This window comes from Pinus tabuliformis, chromosome J (assembly GCF_031772625.1).
Source record: "Pinus tabuliformis cultivar Carrire ecotype Pingquan chromosome J, CPIR1, whole genome shotgun sequence".
NCBI classification, from domain to species: Eukaryota; Viridiplantae; Streptophyta; class Pinopsida; order Pinales; family Pinaceae; genus Pinus; species Pinus tabuliformis.
The window spans coordinates 663,837,730-663,855,394 of NC_142295.1; positions in this window are offsets into that span (position 1 = coordinate 663,837,730).

Sequence of the window (17,665 nt, forward strand, 5' to 3'; positions counted from 1 at the left end):
TTCGACTGAAGACCCCTGATTTAGTCTTTTTGTCAAACAGCTAAAAGCTTAAGATTATAAATTTTTTTATCTATGTTGCAACGATGAGCCTAATGATGTATATTTAATAGGGTTTCTAGTAGAACTAGGTAGCAATACTCTAGAGAATTTTGGGCTTATACTGCAATTTTTGTGTCGCCATACTTCTGGGCTGGATTTAGTAATCCACGATGTACATTTGCAATTACTAAGTTTAATACAAGGAGCTATGTCAATTATTCATTTCCTATTCTAATATTTTATGTGATGCACTATTCGAGCATTTGATTTTCCAGATCTCGTAAAAGGGAAATGAGCTGGTTGGCTAGGGCCCATCCAACCCAGCTCATTCTCCCTCTTTCGTAAGGTGTGTTAGATATATTTCCTTATGCAGGGTTGGAGCAAGAAGTATTTCATCTTTTTATGTAGCTAACATATCTTTGTCTTCTTCATAAACCATGTGACTCGGATCCGAGGTGTGAAGGTGTGGGTGTGTTCATTTACTGAAGGTTGTGGTAGCATTTCTTTCCTTTGATGTGTATTTTTCTTTCTGCAAAGGGTGTGTTTCAGTTTACTTGCACTAGTGTGTTTTAATTCTGCAAGTGAGGGTTGCTTCTGCAAGGGTGTTTATTTATGCAAGTGGATCTATTTTCTTTATGCAAGTGCGTTTCATTTTTTAGTGTGCAAGTACATTCTATGCAAGTGCGTTCTCTTTAACTTGGGGTTAATTTATTTATATTTCCCTAAGCGTTAACGAAATGTTGTCCACATTACGAGGATATATGACTATGCTTATTTTCTTGTGGGAATAGTTCAATTTAAGACTTGAATTTAGTGAAGGAACCTTTGAACTGAAACCTCTACTCGGTAAAAGTGTCAATCTAGTTAATATCATGATAGTAATCTAGGAAAGAATGGTTTCTTTGTATTTAGAGTAGATGATCATTTTCACATGAAGAAGCTTTCTATTGCAGTAGATATTTCCTTTAACTTTTGAAGCACTTTTCACTTTCAAATGAATTATTAGATAAGGATTCTTTTAATTATATGTGATTATTTCCTCTACTCTGGTTTGCCTTGCAAATTAATTTCTAGTTAGCACACTTTACATTTTATGCAAGTGGTTTGGAAGCTTAGTACAGGAATACTGATTGCTTAGTACAAGAATCTCTATCTCGGTACAGGAATCGATACCCTGGTACAGGAATAGAGTACCCTAGTTCAGGAACCCAGAATTCTTGTATGAAAGCCAAAATACTTAATGCAGGAATAGAACATAATTTCAGTACAAGAACATCCTTTTAGTATATGAATATCGTTCCATTACAGGAACTTTGTTCCAGTACAAGAACGTTGTTGCGGTGCAGGAACGATGATTCAGAACACGAAGGAAAACTTGTAACAAACACAAATGCACTTCATAGCCTAATTATTTACCTGTATTATGACTGCACTAACATTTAGTCTGAGATATCTAATTTTCTTTCTTTCATTGATCAAGATTGTTTATGATGATTTGAAGTTACTTTCGTTGAGTTTTTGCAAAGTATTTCCCTTTTGATTCTGGCACCATAATTCTTTTGGTATTATTTGCTTTGTAATTCTTTGATTCTACAAATATAATTAGGGAAGATAGGAACATATATGGTGAAAGTTTATATAATTAATATTGGCATTTCCTATGCTATGCCTCTATGCTTACGTAGCCCTGGGTTGACAAGTAAGTGTTGAAAGAGTTTGTTGAATTGCAAATCGGGCACCCAACATTTTGGTGCCGTTGTTAGGGAGGCGTTTAATATTTGGTAATAACTTTATGATTTTTTGTGCAGTAGGGTTAACTCTACTATTATTTTTTCTGCGATGTGCTTCTATTGCTTGAAGGATTTATTAGTGTTGATCTTTTTTTATTTCGCAATATTTGATTTGAGATTTTTTTCTTTCCTATAATTTGTAAAAGTTGTCATTTATTTGGTTAATTATTTTAATATGAATACCTAAAAAGGGTGGGGGTCTGCAGCCCAATAAGGGCTAAATAAACACTGATAAATCCAAACATTTTTCTCATTTTTGGCCTTATATTATAGGTAGAAAGTCCAAACAGAGACAGACTCACCACGCCGGAACTGTGCACTTGGATTCTGGAAACAATAATTTGGGTGTGCACAACCCAAAAAGGGGAAGAAGGAAACTAGTGGTGATTAAAAGACTAATGTAAATCATAGTCAACCTTCTAATTTTGTTGGGATTAGTTCAATTGGAGGTACTAAAATGGTAGAAAACAAGGACCGTGTTGAAGGGACTGGCGAGAATTAGATAAATGAGGAACAATTCACCTTTGGGTTTACAATCATGAATTCAGGAATAGTTGCACAAATTAAGAATATTCCACCATCATCTCTTCCTCATTTCCATGGTAAGATACATGAAGATCCAGATTATTTTATGTTTGAATTAGATATATTATGCAGAAACTATGATTACTCTACAAATGTCCAGAAATTAAAATTAGTTCCTACAACTCTCAAGGATTTGTCCTTACACTGGTTCATGGGATTAGGAGGAGATACTATAAATTCTTTGGACCAAACAAAGAGATTTTTTTTACCAAATATCAGGAATATTATAAAAATAGAGAAATGTAAGATGAGATCTTCACTATTGTGCAAGGTGATGATAAGACCTTGGAAGACTATTTAGAGTGGTTACTATATATCCTCCAAAGGTAAAAACATAAATTTGACATAAGTACTATTAGAACCTTGTTCTTGCATGGGCTTACCGAATATTCTAGACATAGTTTGAATTTGTTGGGACAAGGGGATATTGCTCAAAAGGCTTTTGATCAAATTTGTGACTTGTGCAGGATGTTCTCATGGAATCAATCTAGATCCGGTAGAGGAGGCAGAAGTCGAAATAGTAAACTTGGACCTACAGATTCTATGATCATTGGTTTGCAAAATAAAATGGACAACATAAAAATTAAATTATGAATACATTTAGCAAACAAATAGACTCTTTGAAATTTCAATAGAAATTGGTAGAAGAATAGGAGTCACTGTCTATTTATTGTACAAAGTGTAGGAAAAAACATCTTTTAAGAGAATGTGCTACTGATGTTAAAGATACTAATAAATGTGTGATTTGTGCAAGAAAACATGCTACCGAGGAGTGCCCTTCTATACCAGGACTGAAAGTAGCATTCGAAGGGGAGAAATATGAACCTAAGTCATTGCATGCCATGGGAGCACGGATAAATTGGCCTCAAGTAGGTACAGGTATGGTTCCTGAACCTCCACCACTTTTTTATGGTTATAATGCATCACCATATTCATATCATAATACAAATCTCTCAACCTTTGCAACAAGGATGAGCGGATCAAATCACTCTCTCTATTCATATCCTGTACCTATGAAATCATATCATACTGCATATACACCTTATCCCATGTCACAACCATCTTCACCCTCCTTGCCCCAGCAAAGTCAATCAATGCCATCATTACCTTTACCGCCACTCTTTCGACCACCCCAACTACCGGCTCTACTCGTACCAAATTATAATAATAAGGTAGTACAAATTGATTCATTCCATTGGACCGCTCCCTTCTCACATTTACCAGACCTTGCCGATTGGGATCCATGAGCTTCAATTGAGATCAGGAAGGGTAGTAAATTAAGAAAAGCAAAAATAATCCACGGTGATTATCAAGGAGAGAATTGAGGAGGAAAATATTGATCGTTCGAAATATGTCACCGTTCGACCCATTCCCACACATTCAGAGTTACCATCTTCTTCAAAACAACCTCCCTATCCAAAGAGGCTAGTTATGGAGAAAAATGACCCCACTCCCGAGTCTAGTCTGGTTTTTTACCTTAGGAATCTTTTTATAAAGGTCCCTTTGCTACAAGATATTAAAGAGATCACCATATATACAAAAATAATTATGGAAATTTGTCTTAAGAATCCAAAAACCAAAAGAGTAGAACCTCAAAGCATTTAGTTTGTTGGAATAGAATCTGATTTGATGGCAGGATGTGCACAAATGGAGAAATATATTGATCCTGGAAACCCAGTTGTTTCTATCCAAATAGGTGATATCCTTGTCCCCAATGTGTTAATAGACCTGGTGGCAGCCATTAATGTTATGACCAGGAAAACCATGGATCAACTTAGGTTGACCCATATTCGTCCTACCCCTATTATGCTTGAACTTGCAGATAGATCTAAAATCAAGCCAGAAGGTGTGTTAGATGATGTGGTTGTTTCAATTGATTCTTAGGAATACCCCACAAATTTTATTGTGCTTCAGCCAAAAATCTTGTTGGTGGACATCCCTTGATTTTGGGATGACCATGGCTTGCCACAGTCGATGCTTATATTGGATGTCGCTCTAGTGATATGTATATTTCCCATGGAGATGCTAGGAAGAAAGTCACCTTGTATCCACCTACTAGATCTATTTAGGAGCTTCGAGATACCTTATGGATAGACTATGATAGTAGTGATAAGGAGACTCAATTTTTTTCTTTGATCCACCATTATACTAAGTCAACCCAAGAGGGGGAGATACGAGACTTCTTGAATAATCTAGATACAATGCCAAATTTCAACATGCTTCATCAAATCTTTAGTCTAGATTTTCAAGAGAGTTACAGTTCTCAACCTTATTCATCATAGACTCTATGAGCATCTCCCTGTACTCTCACACCTGATACCACTCTTGTTGAGATTAGTCCTAGAAAACCCTTACACATCAGCTCAGACATGGATACATCACAACAACAGAAGATTTTTAGTCTATTGCAAGATCATCTTGATGCATTTTCTTGGAGTTATAAATACATGAAAGGCATACCTCGTAAAACCTGCATTCATCATATTTACATTCAGGAGGGAGTGCGACCTACTTGACAACCCTGAAGGTGCATGAACCCTGCGCTAAGAGAAGTTGTGAAAGAAGAATTACAAAAACTCTTAAACGCTAATTTCATTTATCCTATATCTGATAGCCAATGGGTATCTCCATTGGTGATAGTCCCGAAAAAAGAAGGGAGATGGCGCATTTGTGTTGATTATATAGATTTGAATAAAGCCACTCTCAAGGACTAGTTTCCCCTTCCTTTTATTAATTAGGTGCTAGATACCCTTGCTGGTAAAAAGTAAATTTCATTCTTAGATTTCGTTAGCGGATATAACCAAATCCAAATCGCACCCGAATATCAAGACAAAACCACCTTCACATGCCCATGGGGGACATTTTCCTATCGAGTGCTTCCCTTTGGGCTGTGTAATGCCCCAGCTACCTTTCAAAGGGAAGTTCTGGTTATTTTTGCTGACCTCAAGTGTGTATAAATTTACATGGATGATTTTTTAGTATTTGGTGATTCATTCCAAGAAGCCCTCAAAAATTTAGAAAAATTGTTTTTCGTTGCCAAGAAGCTCACCTTGCTTTGAGTGATAAAAATGTAGATTAATGTGCAAAGCCGGAGTGATTCTTGGTCATTTTATTTCTGACAAAGTTATCTAGGTAGACCCAGCTAAAATAGAATTTATTTTGTGTCTTCCTGCACCCAAAACACAAAGGGAAGTGAAAATATTCTTGGGGCATGCAATCTATTACCGAAGAGGCTAGTTATGAAGAAAAATGACCCCATTCTTGAGTCTAGTCTAGTTTCTGAGCTTAGGAATCTTTGCATAAAAGTCCCTTTGCTACAGGATATTAAAGAGATCCCCATCTGTACAAAAATAATTATGGAACTTTGTCTTAAGAATCTAAGAACAAAGAGAGTAGAACCTCAGACCATTTAGTTTGCTAGAACAGAATCCAATTTGATGTAGGATGTGCACAAATAGAGAAATATATTGATCCTGGAAAGCCAGTTGTTTCTATCTAGATAGGTGATATCCTTGTCCCGAATTTGTTAATAGACCCAGGGGTGGTCATTAATTTTATGACTAGGAAAACCATGGATCAACTTAGGTTGACCCATATTTGTCCTACACCTATTGTGTTTGAACTTGCAGATAGATCTCAAATCAAGCCAGAAGGTGTGTTAGATGATGTGATTGTTTCAATTGATTATTGGGAATACCCCACAGACTTTATTGTGCTTCAGCCAAAAAATCTCGTTGGTGGACATCCCTTGATTTTGGGATGACCATGTCTTGCCACAGCCAATGCTTATAATGGATGTCATTCTAGTGATATGTATATTTCCCATGGAGATGCTAGGAAGAGAGTCACCTTGTATCCACCTACTAGATCTATTTAGGAGCTCTGAGATACCTTATGGGTAGACTATGATAGTAGTGATGAGGAGACTCGATCTTTTTCTTTGATCCACTATTATACCGAGTCAACCCAATAGAGGGAGATACAGAACTTCTTGAATAATCTAGATAATGCCAAACATTAACATGCTTAGTCAAATCTTTAGTCTAGATTTTCAAGAGAGTTACAGTTCTCAACCTTCTTCATCACAGACTCTATGAGCACCTCCCTGTACTCTCAAACCTGAGACCACTCTTATTGAGATTAGTTATAGAAAACCCTTACACATCAGCTCAGACATGGATCCATCCAAACAAGAGAAGCTTGTTAGTCTATTACGAGATCATATTGATGCATTTTCTTGGAGTTATGAAGACATGAAAGGCATACCTCCTAAAACGTGCACTCATCATATTTACATTCAGGAGGGAGTCTGACCTGTTTGACAACCCCAAAGGTGCATGAACTCTGCGCTAAGAGAAGTTGTGAAAGAAGAATTACAAAAACTCTTTGACGCTAATTTCATTTATCCTATATCTAATAGCCAATTGGTCTCACCATTGGTGATAGTCCCGAAAAAATATGGGAGATGGCGCATTTTTATTGATTATAGAGAATTGAATAAATCCACTCTCAAGGACTAATTTCCCCTTCCTTTTATTAATTAGGTGCTAGATACCCTTGCCGATAAAAGGTAAATTTCATTCTTAGATGGCTTTAGCGGATATAACCAAATCCAAATCACACCCGAAGATCAACACAAAACCACCTTTACATGCCAATGGGGGACATTTTCCTATCGAGTGCTTTCCTTTGGGCTGTGTAATGCCCCAGCTACCTTTCAAAGGGATGTTCTGGTTATTTTTGCTGACCTCAAGTGTGTATAAATTTACATGGATGATTTTTTAGTATTTGGTGATTTGTTCCAAGAAGCCCTCAAAAATTTAGAAAAAGTGTTTTTTTGTTGCCAAGAAGCTCACCTCGCTTTGAGTGATAAAAAATGTAGATTAATGTGCAAAGCCTGAGTGATTCTTGGTCATTTGATTTTTGACAAAGGTATCTAGGTAGACCCAGCTAAAATAGAAGCTATTTTGCGTCTTCCTGCACCCAAAACACAAATGGAAGTGAAAGGATTCCTGGGGCATGCGAGCTATTACCGAAGATTCATTGAGAACTTTTCTAGGATAGATACCCCCATTTTCCGATTATTAGCTAAGGATAGTGAGTTCTCTTGGTCCACAGCTTGCCAACAGTCTTTTGAAACATTAAAGCAAAATTTAGTACAGGCACTAGTTTTGAGAGGACCTAACTAGTCCCTTCGATTCCATATTTCCTATGATGCTTCAAGTACTACCATTAGTGCTGATTTAGGACAGGAGGATAACCAACAGTCCTATGATATTTACTTCATCAATAAAAACTTATCACCTGCCGAACTAAACTAGACAGTAACTGAGAAGGAGTTTTTAGCCGTGATTTTTTCTTTTAATAAATTCGGACAATATATTACATGATATGAAGTTTTTGTACATACTAATCATTCTGCTATAAAATATTTGATGAATAAACCATTGACTAGCGGTAGAGTGACCAGGTGGTTACTTTTGTTATGGGAATTTAATTTTACCATTATTGATAGACCAAGAAAATATAATGTTTACATAGCTAATTATCTTTCTAGATTGAATAATCATGGTGAAGTAATTCTTGTTGATGATGATGTCCCTGATGAACATCTTTTTGTTGTGTCAACAAAATCCTCGTGGTTTGTTGACATAGCTAATTATTTAGTCACTAGAAAAATACCACCTCACTTATCCGCTCATGAAAAGAGGATTATCATACAGAAAGGTGCTTCATATTCTTGGATCCAAGGGGGCCTCTTTCACACTGGACCAAATCGTATTATTCGTAGATGTGTAAGAGAGGAAGAAGTGTTTGAAAATCTAAAATATACCCATGATGAACCTTGTGGGGGCCATTTCATTGACAAGAGAAAAATATATAAGATTTTACGAGCTACCTATTTTTGGCCTTCCTTGTTTAAGGATGTCAAACAATATGTCAAGAAATGTGATAGTTGTCAGTGAATGGGTCAGCATGTCCAAGTCAATGAAATGCCTTTATATCCTCAGGTTATGATTGATCCCTTTGAAAAATTAGATATTGATTTTGTAGGACCTATAAATCCAAAATCTTTGAATAAAAAGTATATCTTGGTTTGTACAGATTTTATTAAAAAATGGGTAGAGGCTAAAGTTGTTTCTTTTGCTACTATAAAAGTTGTAGTTGAATTTTTGTTTAATGAAATTTTTACTAGATTTGGTGTTCCTAGAGAGATTGTTACTAATAATGAACTGCAGTTTGCTTCTAATCTGGTTCGGGGTGTTATGGATCAATACAAAATTTGGCACTGGAAATCTACACCGTATCACTCGCAAGAAAATAGCCAAGTGGAGTCTACCAACAAGGTGATCGAATCCATCCTTACCAAAATAGTAAATATACATAAAAAGGATTGGGCTAGCAGGTTTCCTTAAGCCTTATGGGCTTATCAAACCACCTGGAGGAACAGCACGGGGCATACATCATATGAGCTGGTATAAGGGAAACAAGTCCTTTTGCTGATTGAGTTCCAGATAAAAAAATTTCGAACTGTAGTCCAATTGGGGTTAGACCTCTCAGAAGCATAACAGCAGCATCTATTGTAGTTAAATGAGTTGGATGAATTTCGAAGAGATGTTGTTCAACAGAATGTGTTAGTGCAACAATAGTGCATGAAGTGGCACAACAAGTTGATCAGAAAGAAGTAGTTCCAACTATGTGATTGGGTACTCCTTTATGGCTCTAAATTTAAACATTTTAAAGGAAAATTCCATACACGTTGGATGGGACATTATGAAGTGATTAAAATTTATGAAAATGGGGTAGTAGAAGTTTAAAATATTGATGGGTGAGAACTAGTATTCCTTATGAATGGCATAGACTTAAAGTGTATTTTCAACCCCTCACAAAGGAAGATTTTATGCAATAAGTATAGCAACAATATGAACTAAAGATGGTAGGTGGTATGCCAACCTATTGCAAATCTGATTCTTTCTTTTCCAGAAATAAAATAAAATAAAAAGAAAAATCCAAAAAAATGACAAAAATTAAAAGGAAAAAAATATTTTGCCTGTGGTTGCGAAAATCAGTTTACTGACATGATCATAGAAGGATCAGGCTGAAAACCAGCATATTGGCAGGTGTATCAATTTTTAATAAAATGGGAAAGTTTCTTGATCTTCATATATGATAACTTTCACCAAGAAGAAGTAGGTTTTTAAGTTTCTTTGTGCAGAAAAATGATTAGGAACCAAACCCTTATCTAAGTTTGGGACAACTGACACAAAAAATCTTATGCAAGAAACACTCAATTCCTACTGTAGTTATTTTGGTTTGGAACTATTTGGTAGAATTTGAGGTGAAACTTTGCCCTTATTCTTATTCCTTTTTTGCAAATTTCCCTCTACAATTCTTCTTTTATGTCTTATTTAGATTGACCATCCCTTTCTTCAAAAGAAATTTTCCCTATCCAATTACATTTTTTCGCTCTTGTCCTTGGAAATTTTTTCCTATCCCCTCTCCTTATGTCCCTCTTAGATTGGTCTCACTCTTGAAATCCATTATGATTTCCTTCCCATTCTGAAAATTCGCCCCTGTCTCGCTTCTTTCTTCCCTCATGGATGTGATTGCAGGATTTGATTAAGTGCCAAAGAATTCATGGATCAGATCAGAGAGAGCATGATAATACCAGGAGTTGGAAAATAAAACTCCTTTGAAACTCTGCAAACTTTTCATATTCATCCTGTATATTATATTTTTATTAGATTCTTTTTTTTTAAATATGCTGCAACACTTTTGAGTGTAGGAACAACAATGTTCCCTAGTACAAGAATATGTATCCCAGTGCAGGGACCTCAGAATTCTTGATGCAGGAATATGCAGGACGAAGTATTTCAGTGTAGGAATCACAGGACTCCTTGATACAAGAATGTGTGTTGCAGTTCAGGAATGCATGCCCAGTACAAGAATGCATGCTCAGAACAAAAAAATGGTCAAGGAACAGGGATTATGTTCGGTACAAGAACCTTGTTGCATGCATAAATGGATGCATTATTTTGAATAATAACATGCAATGATGTTTTCTACATTTGATTAGACTTTTGTTTTCTCATTACTTAATAGGAAAGACATTTGTGTATTGTTGTCTTCCCGAGTCATCACATTTAGGTTTTTGTTGTATTCAACGTTTTGAACCAACCTCCGTGGTTCATCATCAGGAATTATATCCATGAGTGAATAAATCAGAACTCAATAGGTTTTAATAGGTACATCTAGGGTTGGGAGAGGAGTGACTGTTGGCTGACAGTATGTGTAATGATTTTATTTATTTATTTATTTTTATTTAATTTATTAGTTAATTAATATAAATACACTATTATGCAAAAATATATATATATATATATTAGTTTATTAAAATTTTATGATTATTAATGATTTGTGTTTATTTAATTTATTTGGTAAGTAAGATTTATTAAGATAATTAAAGTTATTAAATTTAAATTTATGAAATTATGAAAATTATTTAATTATTGATGATTTTATGTAACAGGTTTAATGATTTTAGGGTTTGTGTTATAATGTAAAGTCATGGAGGTAAAGTTAAGGGATAAGGGGGTGAATTTATTTAATTGTTAATGATTTTATAAAACTAGTTTGATGATTTTTGGGTTTGTGTTATAATGTAAGGTCCTGGAGGTAAAGTGAGGGGATAAGGGGGTGAAAAATCAGGAGGAGGTAGGAACAGAAGATAGAGTAGGGATCCAATTGTCACTAATTTTCCAACCCTCATCGTGGTTAAGGTTGTTAGGGTGTTTACCTATTTCAATAGCTTCTATAGCAGTTATGGCACCTGTTCGGATAGAGCCTTGGTCTGTAAATGAGCTAGAGCAGACAGTCGAGTATAGGGACAATTTATCTTTCTTACAGGAATCAGTATTTCTCCCCTTCCTACAAAAATTATATGGTTATGACTCAACTATCACGCTCGAATTTTCTCGCACTTTCAATGGGAGCACAGCCAGAGTAGGGTCCTTGGAATTCGAGGTGACCAAACATTCCATCTCACAAGCTACAGGGTTAGTACCTATAGGAGAGAAATGGTTTAAAAGGGGATAGCTCGAGAAGGGAACCTAGCACTAGTTTGTGATTGATAAGAATCAAAAGGTGGACTAGAAGGGTGGCTTGCAAAGGAATGTGATGGTAGAAGAATGGAAGCATTTATTGTACATCTTGCAAAAATTCCTCACCTGCAAGGGGAGGTATTCATTAACCTTCCTGTACCATATTCGGTTGTTGCTTCATTTCTAATTGGTTAAGCTAATCAACTTCCCCTATTTCATGTTTAAAAGTTTAGATAAGATGTTGAAAATCATTCAGAAGAGTTAATAAAGTCATGTCGGTCTTAAATTGTGTCATTACAGTTTGATTGCAATTCTAATTAAAAAAGAGTTAGAAGGAAAGGAGACAACTTGGGAGGAGTTTTCGAAATCATTTCGAGAGGGTACAGTGAGGAAATCAGGGAAGAATGGAAAATTTACTAAGGATAAACCCGACCGAAAAAGAAATTTATCAACCCTACAGACTAGTAAGGCTTCAAAGACTAAAGTAAAGAAAACAAAATCCAAGAAGTCGGTGCTTGAGGAAGAGTAGGAACTTATAATTCAAACCCATGGCCCTTCAAGGAAACTGACCAAGAGCTCTGTGAAGAAAATATGTGCATCCTCAAAAGGAGGCTATGTTGTATCAACCTCTCCAATAAAAATTGATGATTGAGAGGAATATTCCCCCTCTGTAGATAACCCCCGGTCTAAATCACCAATTGAAGATAATCTCTCTCTTCTAGCAGATGTCGGAGTCCATTTTTTGTTTAGTATAGGTTATGTGGAAGAGGAAGATAACACTCCTTTGGAAACCTTAATTGAGAAGGTAAAGTAAAGGAAAACGTCTAATAGACATAGTGCAAGTGAAGGAAGGGAGCCAACAGTGGATCAGACTGAGGGTATTATTCCTCAGAGTTTTGAAACACAATGTGAGATTTCACTTGATGATATTGGTACTTGTCATGAGTTAGTTTTTGAAGGGATTCCGACACTGGAAGAACCCAATAGGGAATACCCTATTTTCTATATTCACAACCATGTCGAAGAATTGAAACAGCAAATTTGTGGACTTGAAGTGTTGAACCAGGCTATGAAAGATTAGAGCACAATGATGCAGAGCAAGAATGTTGAATTGATGGAAGAGGTGTGAGCAAGGAAGCATCAGGAAAGGGTATGGAAATTTCAAGCATCTAAGTGCTACATTCGCCTTAGGAAAGTGATGAAACAACTTAAGAAGGCTCGCAGTGAGAAGTCAAGGGCAGTGAATATGGGAATTAGTATTCAAATTCAGGATTAAAGGGAACCCTCCACGCTAGTTTATTTTTGCAGAAGGTAAGGTTGTGTGAGGACACACAATGAAATGGATATGGGATGATGTTTATCATTATAATTGCCTTATTTTTAACCTCCATTTTACCCAAAACACACTAGCTAAGCCCTATGTTTTACCCTTGGAACCTATTTATTCCTGTACTTCTTCTAACCCTTGCACTTATTCTTGCACTTCTTTCATGATTTTCATTATTAAGGGTTATATGAACTTAATTACTAATTAAAAAGATTAAATAGCCTATTTTCCTTTGCAACTTACATATTTTATTTCCTAAGGTATTTTTATAGAGCGAAAGTTAATCGTTGTGTAAGATGTGATGTGTGCAAGAACATTATTGTACCATCCACGTTCTTGTACCCACGGCAGCTCACAACATCAACACGGTTCACCACTAGAGGCCACTACAACTTATAAATCCATGCACATTCCTCACCAAAAGATCAGCAACACTCTGTTGGGCTCGAAGAGTTGGGTAAAATATGGGATATGGAGGCCAGGGCTTGAACTGAATACCCTGATTTAGTATTTTTGTCAAACAGCCGAGAGCCTAAGATTATACTTTTGTTTGATTCCTATTGCGTCCATGAGCCGAACGATGTATATTTAATTGGGTTTCTAATAGAAATAGGTAGTAATTCTCTGGAGAATTTTTTTCTTATACTATAATTTTTGTGTCGCCATACTTTTGGGCTGAATCTAGCAATCCACGATGTACATTTGCAATTACTGATTTTAATACAAGGAGCTATGCCAATTATTCATTTCCTGTTCTAATATTTTATGTGATGCACTATTTGAGCATTTGAGTTTCCATATCTCGTAAAAGTGAAGTGAGTTGGTTGGCTTGGGTCCATCCAACCCAGCTCATTCTCCCCCTTTCGTAAGGTGTGTTATATATATTTCCTTATGTAGGTTTGGAGCAAGAAGTATTTCATCTTTTTATGTAGCTAATAGATCTTTGTCTTCTTCATAAGTTGTGTGACTCATATCTGAGGTGTGAAGGTGTGGATGTGTTCATTTACTAAAGGTTGTGGTAGCATTTCTTTACTTTGATGTGTATTTTCTTTTCTAGAAAGGGTGTGTTTCAGTTTACTTGTACTAGTGTTTTTTAATTCTGCAAGTGAGGGTTGCCAAATCACTCTGCTTGGACTGTATCAAATTATCCAATTCCTTCTCAGTTTCCTTCAATTGATCATTTAAATTAAGGACTAGGTCCATAAGTTCTTCCGCCTTCTGTGTCTCCAAAAATTCAGCTATTTGAGGGTGATGAAGAGGAGGAATGTTGAGATGCTTCTTTAGTGCAGCTATGTCATCATTTTTCTTCTTTATCATTTTCTATGCTGCTTTAAAATCCTTGGGATCATGTCCCAACTCTATGACCAAGACCTCCAAGGACTTTATTCTAGTGTCTTTGGCCTGAGAAGAGGCCTTTTCCAACTGGAATTGGGCTGAGATGTTGTTTAGTGAATTCTGAAGTTGGTGAGTTGTTATAGCTTTGTTGGTCAGAGTGGAATAGACCATTTCTCCAGTTTGTTTATGCAACTCAATTTGGTCAATAGGATGGATATCCTTTGCCATGACCTCAAAATTTGTCTTAAGATAATCTGCCATTGAATTCGGTTGTTGGACGGTTGGCTTTAGAAAGCTCAAAAGGCTGACATTAGCCTTATCTGGTTTGTTGGAGCCATATTTAGATAATGTGCATAGATTTTCAACTTTAATCTTTCATTCCTTGTTTTTATTTCCTTGTATTTTTCCTTGATATCTAGGCTCCGTCTTGTGGGAGCCCTGAAAGAGGATATTTCCACACTCTGTTGCCTTTCTAACATTTGAGTTTGAGAGGTGGAAGGTTCTTGTGTCCCTCCTGAAGGAATGGTGTGCCCACTTTCTGTCCTTTCTACTCTTGAAGTCCCTGTTGTTTCCTCAGTGTACTCTTGCTCTCCATATGGGTTTAACCTTTGCCTCTTAGAAAAGGTTTAGACCACAGGCCTACTGGAAGGAGTGGCCTCATCTCTGTCTCTCTTAAGGCTCCTCTCCTCATTAAGAGGAGTCTGAAAAACAAGTGGATTGCTCATGATTAGTTTAGGTTGAGCAAGCTCCTCTGAAATTTCAGGTTGTTCAAATTCTTCTGGCTATTCTGAAAGCTCTGGTTTCTTTGATGGCTCTACTTTTTTTGAAGATTCTGGTTGTCCTGATGGTCCCGCCTCTACTAATGGACATGCTTCTTCTGTCTGCCCACTGTGGCCCTGTGCTTGTCTCTGAGACTGAGACTCTCCTGGAACCTGTACAAAGGAATCCTCGTCAAGTCTTCTGTCTAAGTCCATTAATACATTATAAATAGCAACCTATGTACTATCTAGATCTATCAAATTTCCTTCCACCCATTCAGATTGATTAGCATATTGTTCAATTTAGGGGATTCTGTGCTGGATGTAAGGAGATATTTTATTCTTTTCTCTCCTATTACAAATGAAGCTATAGGGGTCATAGGTCCAAATGAAACTTTGTTTCAGTTTCAATCTTTGAAGGATTTCATCTGCCTCCCTTCCTGCTTCCCTACTGTTACAAATGAATGGGCCTAGCTGATCCTTTATCCTAAGTTGGGATTTCTTCTTAGCTCTTACAAAGTGCACCTTGTCTGAATTGATCATTTGTCTATAGTACTCCAGATCAAACAATCTCATGGGGAGGTACTTTGGCAATTTGTAAGGTGGCAATTCACATCCATAAATTCTGATTTCAGTATGGTTTTGGTACAAGCACCAATCCCCTACTTTGTACTGTTTTGATAACTGCAAGACCCTCCTAATGTCTGCACTGATTCTGGGTGGAGGGCTTCCTAGCAGCATGGTTGTCACATGATAAACAAAGAGTTCTATGAAGTCTGTATAGGAGTATTGAGAATCACACTGATGAATTAAAGAAGTCCAGAAGATCACTTATATGGGTTTTCCTTTAGTATCAAGCTTTTGGAGGTCAATTGGAAACCTATCAGCTTGATAGTACAAGAAAAAATGATACAAAACTGAGGAATACTTAAACACTCTTTCATTTTCCAACCTCATGAATTGATCATGCATTCTGTCAGCAATAAACTTTGCATAGTCAAATATGATGGCTGGTGGTTGGCCAAGAGAGTAGATTGACATGATGGATATTATGATCTCATCAACAAATTCACTAGTGGTGTATCCTAGCACCCTGGATACCATATCTATAATGTCTTGGCCAAGGCTAGAGAATATAGTCCATAGATAAGGAGGAGAGTCCTTTGGGATGTTGCATTCTTCTTTGATGAAAATATGGAATAAATGAGCCAGTTTGAATGATGTGAGGGTAGGGTATCTATTCATCATATCTCCAATGGAAAGAGGAGTCAGATTTTGGCTTGGTTGTAGTTGCAGCACTCGGTTGATGGATTCAATAGTGATAGTAAATAGGATAGACTGGTCAGGGGTTCTTACTGCCCTTTGGATAGGATCATAGTTCATGTGGCAGTAATGTACAATTTCTGGGAACACATGCACTCTGGGTAATAGTTATTTAGGCAAACCTTATTCCCAAAGTCCAATGGGGTCGACTTGGTTCAGGAACTAGTCTCTATATTTGCAGAAAAGTTTCAAAGGGGATTTTTTGACAGTAGTGTCTTTAATCTGGAAGTCTTTTTCTGCAAGTGGGAGGTGGTCCAAATCCCTATGGGGAGCTGTAATGGGCATAATATTCAATGCAATTGGGGCTTCCATCCTTGGTTCTTGTGGGTTCAAGGATGGGGAAAAGGGTTTCAGGAAAATTGGGAACAATTGGTCTATTTCAGAGTATTTCAGGACTACCAGGTGGCTTAATTAACTAAATTACTTAGAATTTAAACAAATTTAGCTCAAGTTCAACAAGAAATTAGGGTTTCTCAGTCAGAATGGGGTAAATACCTGGTGTCAGCTGTTTGAATGGAGTAATGGTGCTGGTGCACTATTTGCAGGAAGCACATGGGTCTGCAAGGTGGTCTGGAGTTCAGCGGCTATGGAAAGTTGACGGTTGATAGCAAGATTGCAGTTGAATGTGCACTGTGCTTTGCATGGAAGCCAGAACATCCTTTTCATGATAACAAACAAAAAGCAATGAGTTTTTTGGCTTTATGTGTAAAGTCAATTATATTGGTGGGTATAATGGGAAAACGACAGTTGGTGCCAATCGGGGAAGTGACAGTTTGTCACATAGCAGAGGTGGTAAGCGGAGGCAGTAAGCGGGATCCATTGCACCACTTTTGGGGAAAAGTAGTTTTGGGGGGAGGTCACCTAATGCCATTCATCAGGTGCCAAGTAGTGGCGGGGTGAATAGTGAAACCACTCACATCGGGCGGGTAAAGTTCGGCCTTCGGAGGCCACCTGATATGAGCATCAGCCATCGGATCTGAAGGGGTCAAACCGTATGGTGATCGGGGTGTAATTTGATTGGGGAGTTAATAGAGGGGCCCGACGGGTTATTAACTGCGGGTTAGGGCGGCTTGATGATGTCAGGGGCGATATGATTAGAGGAATGGGTTTTCGATTAATCATGGTTTGATTAATTAACCCTTTTTGTTTGGCAGAGGGATATGGCTCTTAATTAGTTGCGGATCGACTAATTAATCCATTTAACTAATTTATTTAATAAGTTTTATATTTCAAACCATCAGGGCAGGATATTAATATATGGGATTTTAATAAAACATATGGGAAAGGGGGTTTTTCTTTGGGAATTAAATATAATAAAAAATAGGAGTTAATATGAAGTGAAAGCAGGAAAGAAAATGTGCTAAGTATAATGTTTTGATATTTATTTTTATATCCACATCTATACAT